This window comes from Hipposideros armiger, unplaced genomic scaffold (assembly GCF_001890085.2).
Source record: "Hipposideros armiger isolate ML-2016 unplaced genomic scaffold, ASM189008v1 scaffold_284, whole genome shotgun sequence".
Classification (NCBI taxonomy): domain Eukaryota; kingdom Metazoa; phylum Chordata; class Mammalia; order Chiroptera; family Hipposideridae; genus Hipposideros; species Hipposideros armiger.
Genome location: NW_017731634.1, coordinates 1,225,247 through 1,233,903, shown reverse-complemented (window position 1 = coordinate 1,233,903; position 8,657 = coordinate 1,225,247). Strand labels below are relative to the sequence as shown.

The 8,657-nt window shown below is 63.7% G+C and overlaps 2 long non-coding RNA genes across 4 annotated transcripts; one reads left to right on the top strand and one right to left on the bottom strand.

Moving 5' to 3' along the window:
* The first annotated feature begins 16 nt into the window (after positions 1–16).
* LOC109391130 (uncharacterized) lies at positions 17–7,208 on the top strand. Of its 3 annotated transcripts, none has more exons than XR_002125718.1 (3): positions 17–96; positions 3,847–3,976; positions 4,138–5,130. It is a non-coding gene; the product is annotated as an uncharacterized LOC109391130 (long non-coding RNA). The 3 variants fall into 3 exon arrangements; XR_002125717.1 differs by lacking the exon at positions 17–96 and adding an exon at positions 7,131–7,208 and having other exon boundaries at positions 3,234–3,976; positions 4,138–5,072; XR_002125716.1 differs by lacking the exon at positions 17–96 and having other exon boundaries at positions 3,234–3,976.
* Positions 93–8,259, bottom strand: LOC109391131 (uncharacterized). Its single transcript, XR_002125719.1, has 3 exons — positions 8,077–8,259; positions 7,163–7,340; positions 93–2,305 (listed from the first exon to the last, which is right to left on the bottom strand). It is a non-coding gene; the product is annotated as an uncharacterized LOC109391131 (long non-coding RNA).
* Positions 8,260–8,657: the final 398 nt, after the last annotated feature.

The following is an 8,657-nucleotide window of genomic DNA, read 5'->3' as shown; positions in this document are numbered from 1 at the left end:
ACCGGTACCCCCAGCCCAACCTGACCCGACCTTCCCCGCCTGCGCTCTGGATCCCGACCCTCGAGGGACCCCACGGCCTGTTCCTGAGGCCATGAGGTGACCTCCCCTTTGTGACACTATCAGAGCAGGGGTCCTGACCCCAACCTTTGGGGACACCGAGGCCGGGGTTCGTTCCTCCACCACAGAGGTGGGGCTGAAGGGAAGGCGGACTCGCCCTGAAGGAGCCATTTTCCAGCTAATGAGGGTGTGGTCGCGGAGGCCCCTCCTACCGCTGTCACCCCGCAGGCCTGGGGTCTGCAGAGGTCTCTGAGGAGGAGGAGCTGGGCAGGAAGTCACACTAGGGGGTCCCCGCCACAGCCCCCCTCCCAGTTAGAGCCCACCCGCGGCTGCCAAGCCCCTGCTGCCAGAACAGCCCTGAGCCTCAGCTCCCAGCTCTGCAGACCCCAGCTGCCCTTCCCAGGACCATCGCTGTGTCCTTACAAAAGGGAGGAACCTGGTTTCCTTAATTAAGGAGAAATGAGGTGACAAAGTCCAGTAATTGGCCGTGGTCCTGGGCTTGGGGCCTGGGGGCGGGGCTCCTGTGAAGAGTTCTTCTGATACCCTGGGCCTCAGCCGTCTCCTGGAGCCACCACTCGATCTGCCACTTGGTGGCAGCAGATGCCCAGGCACCCTTGGCCACCCCTGACCCTGCAGAACCTGTGCCCTGTGGGCTCTGAGGTGGGACGAGGTGGGCCCTGGGGTGGGCTCTGGGGTGACCCTACCCTCCCAGGCCAGGGTGTGCGGGGGGCTGGGTGGCAGGCAGCTCCTCTCCGTGGGCCACAAGCAGATGTCACTCAGGGTGCTGGGACCCTGCAGCTTTGGGGCTCTGTTCTGCACCCCCTTTTGCAGGGGCTCCCACAGCACTGTTCCAGCCACCTCACCTCAGCCCCTCTTCACGTCTCTGTCCCGCCTCCTCCCAGCCCACAGTCCTGGCACCTCCCACCCCGTAGCACACTCCAGCCCAGGGCCCCCATCCCTGAGTGGAGGCCACCCAGATGAGCAGCTGTCCTCCTGTGGCACGGAGGTCGCCCTTCGTCAGCTGCCAGTACAGCCCTCCAGAGTGGGGGCAGGATGTTCGCACCCGCCGGTGCCAGGGACTGGTCTAGATGCTGAGACCACCAGGGGGACAAGACAGGGTCCTCACCCCCAGAGCCCCCCAACTGCTGGAAAACAGACCCTACGTGTGTGAACCAACCGAGCTGCCGTAGCAGGTGGTCTCGGGGGCCCCTGGAGGAGTTGACCTGTGGCTGGGCCTGCTCCTGGTTGTAGGGGCTCCTGGGTCTGGCACATTGCAGGTGCCAGCTGACTTACGACTCCCAAACAGCTGTGTCTGGGGTCGCCGGGCCTCCCCGAGGCAAAGGAAGGCCCCGCCAGGCCTCAGACAGCTAGTGTGTGCCCAGCGCCCGGGCCATGCTAGGAAGCTGTGGGGACACCTGTGTGAGCAGCAGATTCTAGGCAGGGCCGGAACCAAGCACTGGGGCCTTCGCGTCCGGGGCACTCCCGCCCCTCCCAGCCTCTCCCAGCCCCTTCATCTACAGACCTTGCAAGGCCAGCTCCCTGCCCGAGAATGGCAGGAACAGGGAAGGGTCTCAGGTGGACCTAGGAGGTTGGGCTGGCCTGAGGGCAGGAGCCCCTGGTGGTGCAGGGCCCTGGATGACTGTCAGGGCCTGGCACAGAAGGGGGGCAGGGTCACCCACTCTCCTTGGCCTTAGCCACCCCAATGGGCCTCATTTACCTTGGCTGCCAGAAGAGGGGACCTGGACCCCAGGCCAGGCCTGTGGCAACTGGTGGAACAGAGGCCCTGGGGGACCAGGTGCCCTCAGGACTTACGAAAGTCGTCCTCTTGGGAGCTTCTCCTCTGGTTTCATCCGGCTGCTAGGGATTAACCCCTCCCCCACCCCTTCACCACCAGGGCCGACAGCCTGGGATGCCTCCTCAGAGAACAGAGCTGGGGCCACCCTGCGCCAGGCGCATGGCAGATGCCCACGCCCGTCAGGAAGCCCCCCATCCTCTCCGCCCTGCTTTCCGACAGCTGCCCCCCCACCCCCCTTGCACCTGGACCTTCTGGAAGTGGCCTGCACCCCGACAGGCCCACCTTTCCTAGCTATCCCGGCGTCACCAGTGAGACGCGGAGGCCATGGTGGGCCTGGAGGAAGTTTCAAAGTTGAACTTCGTGGAGAGGCTCATGTTCTCCGAGCCGTCTGCTGTGGTGACAAGCAGTGGAGCTTTATTGGGAAATCATTTCTGATCGGGACCGCCGCTGGCACTGCGGAGACACAAGTTTTCACGAACCAAAAGCCATGTTTACAAAGACATTTCAGCGTTTTGGAGAAGGCGCCCCCAACCCGCCCCCAGGCAGATGGTGCTGGGTGGTGGGGGGATGGGGCCCCACCATGTGGACATGGGCACAGCGGGTGCTGGGCCTCGGCCCCCACTATGTGACACATCTCTAGGTGATGAACCAGATGCCCCTGTCCTCCAAGACACATGTTCCAGAGTCGGGGCCCTGTCCCTGGCACAGGTGTCCTAGCTGGGCTTCCAAGCCCACTTGGCTTCCCTGCCATCTCCTTTGATTACTTGGGGTTGTCTCTGCCTTCAGGCCACCCTGCAGATGGGGTCAGATGACATGGGTGGACAGAGCAAAGCCTGAGGCTGGCAGACAGGACCAGTCCCTTCCAATGCCAAGTGGAACCCGCGGCCACTGGCGGGCACGTGCTCACAGTGTGGGGCTGCCACTGTCTCTTGCCAGGGGGCAGGACAGCACAGCACCCACTCAGGGTGCCCTGCCCGGGCCCGCTTGCTGGGCGAGGACGGCCTCGAGGGAGGGCCGCCCCCTCCCTGGAGCCGGCCTCCTGACGCGGCGGGCAGCAGCCACACTCAGCCACACCTGCCGGCCCGTGCGCCAACAGGCAAGCCTGACCGGAGCCAGGCAGTGGCACTGGTGGGTGTGCGAGATGGGCTGGAATGAGTCAGTTGCCTGGGAAACATTGAAGGATCGTAGGGCAGCAAGCAGGCGTGTTGGGGTCCACTCGCCAGTGCACGAATGGGGGTCACCAGTGGCCCCTCAGGGCACCTTCTCTCCACTGCAGAGGGCTGGGTGTCAAAGGCCAGACCCTGCAGGAGGCCAGCAGGCTCCGTCCAGCACAACCTCCAGCCCCCACTCCAGGAGCCCGAAAACCAGAGGGCACGGGGGGGGGGGGGGGGGGGGTGCTGGTGAGAGACAGTGACGCTATTCCCCAGCCCCATCCCAGCCCCCACCTCTCTCCTGGACAGCCACCCTTTCCCAGAATTCCTACTGAACCTTGTCACTCTTGTGGCCCCTGCCTTCCCTCCACCCCCAACTTTCTCCATCAGCCACACAGGTCCTTCCTCGTCCCGGTGTCCTCAGCTCAGGCGTCTGCCTCTGCTGCTCGCCCCTCACCAAGCGGCAGCACCCGGTGACCCTCAGGCTCTGCTCTGGCAGTCCCCCCACCCTGGAGAAGCCTTCCTGGCTGGTCTAAAGCCGCCTCCCAGCCCCCCCCTCCACCCTACCACCCTCCTGGCTTCTCCTGTAGATAGGGCTGGGGTGCTTTCTGAATTCCCAGGAGAGCAAGCCTGCACCCTGCCCCCCACAGTGTGCCCAGAGGGGGCAGCCAACCAATCCTGAGGGGGTGGGGGCCATCTTGGGCACTCCTCCTGTGGGGAACATAAGTCAAGCAGAGACTTAGTTTTGGGGATACTGGGGGGGCATTGAACAGTGTTCCCCTCAAATTTGTGTCCACTGGGGACCTGTGAAAGTGATCCTGTTTGGAAATACGGTCTTTGCAGATGGAATCAAGTTAAGATGAGGCCATGCTGGGTTAAGGTAGCCTAAATCCATATGACTGGTATCCCGTAAGAGAGAAGTCTGGACACAGACACACAGAGAGGCCATGTGACAGCGGAGGCAGAAACTAAGGTGACGTGGCCACAAGCCAAGGGACTCCTGGTTCACGAGGGGCGGGAAGGGGCGGGGAGGGGCCGCCCCTAGACCTTCCGGAGGGAGCACGGCCCTGTGGTACCTTGAGTTTGGACTTCTGGCCTCCAGACTGTGAGAGAATGGATTTCTGTTGTTTTCAGACCCCATCTGTGGTCACTTGTGCAGAAGCCACAGGACACTGACATGTCCCCCGGGCCTCTCCAAGCTTTCGCATCATGTGCTGCCTGAAAGCTTGGGTTGGAGGCAGCTGGGCGTCCTGAACTCGCTTCTCTCCCCCTGGGTCCTGTCAACCATCCTTCCAACGAGCTAGGAATGGAGCCACCGGTGGCCTGTGGATGGAGGGCCAGCTCAGCAGCACACCGTGTCCTGTCTCCTGGGTAGAGGGTGGGCAGGAGCCACGCAGCCACTGCCGGGACGGCCGGGCATCTCAGCTCCAGGAGCAGCAGCTTTGCCACCCACCACCTCCCTGTGGCAGACCCTCCGGCGGAGACCACCACTTCCTGAGATGCCACTGTCCCTGTCCCTGCACCTTCTGGGCCCGACCCCATCGCCACCCTGACCACCAGCTGTGTCACCCCCACTTCTGGGTGAGCAATTTCTGACCTCACGTGAGGGAGGCCTGATGTAGAAACCTCTCATCTGTGTCCTTCCCTGGGGCCTCCTCGGGCTGGCCTGGTGGGGACCTGGTGTGGCCCACAGCACGGGTCTCCAGCAGAGGAGGCCCTGGGCCTCAGCGGTGGCCTCCCCCTCTGCCTCTCCACCCCTCCCCTCCTCTCTTCACAAGAGCACAGAGGCCCCAGCGCCCAGCGTGGACACAGAGGCTGGGTCAGGGGTCAGCAGACGGTTATTTGACCTCCCTGGCAATAAGGGAGTGGAGGTCTGTTGGGGCAGGGGACATGCCTGCCCCCTTCTCCTCCCCCAGGGGCTGTGCTCCTGGAGTTACTTCACCTGCCCTTCCTGCCACCCCCACCACCCCACCCCCGGTTTTCCTGAGAACTAGTTGACATCCATCGCTGCATGTTTAAGGCGTCCAGCACGATGATTTGATTCACGTATATGCTGAATGATGACCACGGTAGGTTTAGCTAATATCCATCTTCTCACACAGATACAATAAAAAGGAAAAAAGTTTTCTCCTTGTGATGGGAGCTCTTAGGATCTGCCTCTGAGTCCTACTGGGCTCTGCCCAGGCACCAGAGGACCCAGCAGCAACCAGGGGTCATGGGGTCATCTGCCTGTGACACAGTGAGGGACACCAGCTCCTGGCAGGAGGTCTCCCCCTTCCACTTGCCAGGTTTGGGGTGGGCAGCAGGTCAGGGCATAACTGTCTGTTGTGTGGCCCGGGGGGCAGGGGGGGCCAGGCGTCCCTCTGCCCAGAGACCCCTTGGGCCCCACCCACTCCCACTGCCCTGGGGCCTGGGCCTCAGAGGTGGACACTGGGCTGCTTCTGCTTCAATTCTCTGAGCGGCCTGGAAAACCACGCCCAGCCTCAGGCCAGAGAGCAGCCCAGGGTCCCGAGGGTCCCCTTTGAAGCCTGCAGGGCTCTGTCTGGCCAGTGGGAGCAGTGACCTGCTGCGCTGCAGAATCTAACTGGCGTCACAGCCGCCTGCAGCCCAAGGTGGGGCCAAGATGCGGCTGGAATCAGGACAGGCTGGGGGGCTGCACTCAGACAGCTGACCGAGCCTCCTGGACCACTGAGACCAGCCTGTGCCCTCCTGCTGCCTCTGCTCTGCCCTCCTCCCCCTCGGGCCACTCTGCAGGCCTCCGGATGCTGGCAGGAGGGAGGGGCCTGGCTGGGGCAGCAGCCCAGGGACAGACCTGGCCTCTCCTCTCGCGGTCCCTGAGGCACCTTTAGGCCATCTGGCCCTTCAGAAGGGAAAGGGGGTGAGGAGGAGGAATAGCAGGACGTTGGAGAGAACCCCAGAGGTGAGGGAGGTGGGGGGGCTGGGGAGGGGGCTGTGGACAGAGCGGCGACTGGGCAGCAGGGACACGTGACTCGTGGGGTCGCTCTCCGTAGTACAGCCACAGGATGGGCTGCCCGCCTGCCAGGACAGTGGCACCCACCCCCGCTCCATGGTATTAATGAGCCCAAGTTGGAGCCGGGGAGGACCCACCCGCTGATCTGCCGTGGTGGTCGCAGGCGCTGGGACAGCCCAGTGGCCTCTCTGCTTTCACACCACCCCCTCCGTCTCCCCAGGGAAGGCGTGGCTTCTCTGTGGCCAAACTCGTACTGTACAGTGCTGGTCAGGCCACCCCGCCCAGACCAAACCAGCTGAGCTGGAGGCCCTGGCAGCCACCACACCCGTGGGTCACCCTTATTGGAACCCAGCACGGTCCTTCTCGTGACCAGCTGGTGCTGACCGTGCACCCCTTCTGGGAGGGCAGGGCAGGCAGCTGAGGCCAGAGCAGCCCCTTATCTCCCAGCTCTGGGGCTGGCCGATGCCCCCAAGGCCCTGCCAGGCTGGGTGGAGGCGGGGACAGGTGCCCGTTTCTCAGAACCAATCAGGATGCTGACTGTGAGGCTGTGTCAGGGTCTGAGCAGGTGGGAGCCCCTGGGCTGGGCTGGCTGCTGGGCCCGCCTGCTTGGAGCTGCTCCCCCTACACCCTGCCATGGGGGCAACCCCAGTGCTAGGCAAGGGGACTCACGACGTGTGCCCACTTCCAGGGCACCAGCCTGTTCATGGGCATCCAGCCCAGCAGTGGAGCTGTACTCCTCCACCCCATTTACTGATGGGCCGGCTGAGGCCCAGGGCCATGTCCCCAAGTCGTAGGCCATGTGGCACTGGGTGCTGAGCTGGGACTCGATCCCAGGTCTCCTGCCTGGGCCGGTGGCCTTGCTCACTGAGTGGCACCGAGTGGCCTATGCAAGGGGCTCGGGGTCAGGGAGTGAGGGCAATGCTGGGTGCTCGTAGCCGTGGGGCAGCTTCTCTGGCCTGGGGACCCAGCCCAAGGCCGGGCAGAGGTGAGGCCCACCCCGCCCATCCTGGACCCCTAGGGAGATGACTGTCCCACCCTCAGCGCACCCAGGCCCTCTCTGCTCAGTTTTCCCAAGCCCACACCCACCCCCTCAACTGCCCGTGGTCTGCTGACGAGCAGCGAGCGAGTGTGGCTGGTACCCCTCTGGTGTCCCCAGACCTAGGTGCTCGTTCTGCCAGCGTCACGAACCTGTGCCCAGCTCCTGCCCCATCCGTGGCTGCAGAAGACCCTGAAAGCAGTTGCACTAATACGGCCGTCCTGAACCTCCGTTGAGAGAGCTGTACCCTGCTGGGGCGAGCCCTGGCACGGTCAGTCCTCCCATATAGCGCCGGTCTTCCCCACACGACGAGAGCAGCTGGCCGCACGGCTGAGGAGCAGAAGGAAGAAGCCACCGGCTGAGTGTGCAGGAAGGACGCTGCTGAGATCCGGGTCTGCCCAGGGCTTCAGGTTCGGCCCTGTGGCCACAGATGCCTTCTCTGAGGACCGTAGTCTCGGGGCCTCCTGACTGCCCAGCATGCCTAGGCATTGGAGGGTGCAGGCGGGTGACAGCTGGGGTGGGTCCCAGCCCCCCTCGTCCCCACTGCCCAGCACTTGTGGACACAGTGGGGATTGACCTGTGCTAAGCTGAGCCACGACGCCCTATAGCACAGGGTCCCCGGGGGCAGTCGACGCAGACCCTGTGCTTCTCACAGCGGATGGCAGCACACCGGGCAGGGCCCTGGTGGTCAGCCTGGCCAGCGCAGACCTCCATTTGGCCGCAGCCCGTCCTGGCCGCGTCCTGCCCTCCCCCAGCCCTGAAATGGAGCCTCTTTTCTGCTTCCGCCTCCCGGGTTCTTCGATCCTTGTGTCAAAGCCTCGGAGCTGCAGGCTGGCCCTCCTGCTCACAATTGTGTGCTCTGTGTGTGTGTTTGCACATGGGTTGTGTGTTCATGTGATGTGTGATGTGTGTGTGTGTATGCTCGTGTGTATGGGTGTGTGTGCATGTGATATGGGTGTGTGGGCACATGCACATGCCCGTGTCCTGTGTTCCCTGCCCCAACGATCCCCCTGGCCCCAGTGGTTCCCACATGGGAAACTGAGGCTTGAGGAGCTCAGCCACATACATGCTCAGTGTGTCACCTGCCATTTGGCGTCTTGCTCTCTGGGAGAGGTGGTCCTGTGGTTTCTCGGGGGCTCAGGGCCTGGCTCGTGGGACCACAGCGCTGAGGTCCGGGTCCTAGCAGTCCTGGAGCTCTGCCTCCCTGGAGTGCTGGTCCCTCAGGCCCGCCTCCCACCCTCCTTTCTTCCTCTCAACTTTGCCCTCCCTCACTCTACCCCCTCCCTGGCAGGCAGCTTGCAATCCAAACCTGTTCTTAACTTCTCCCCTGCAGTTGTCCGTCAGCACTTCCAAGTTAAATATTACTCATGGGGACGAGGGCCCGCTGGGCAGCGCTTGGCCTGGGGGTGGGCTGGTCTGTGGAAGGCGTTGGGTCAGGCCAATGCCAGGTCTCGGCCGCGGGAGCCCTCCCTGCGGCATCTGTGGGGCTGCTGGGCATGGGGCTGGGTAGCAGGCGAGCAGCCTGTGCCCTGTACCCGTCCTGCCAGCTCCGGCCCCGCCCTCTGAAGCAGCCTGTTTACTTAACCCCCCAAGCTGTGGCCAGAGTGGGCAGGAGAGTGGGTAGCAGGTCCCTGGGCAAGGCAGGGA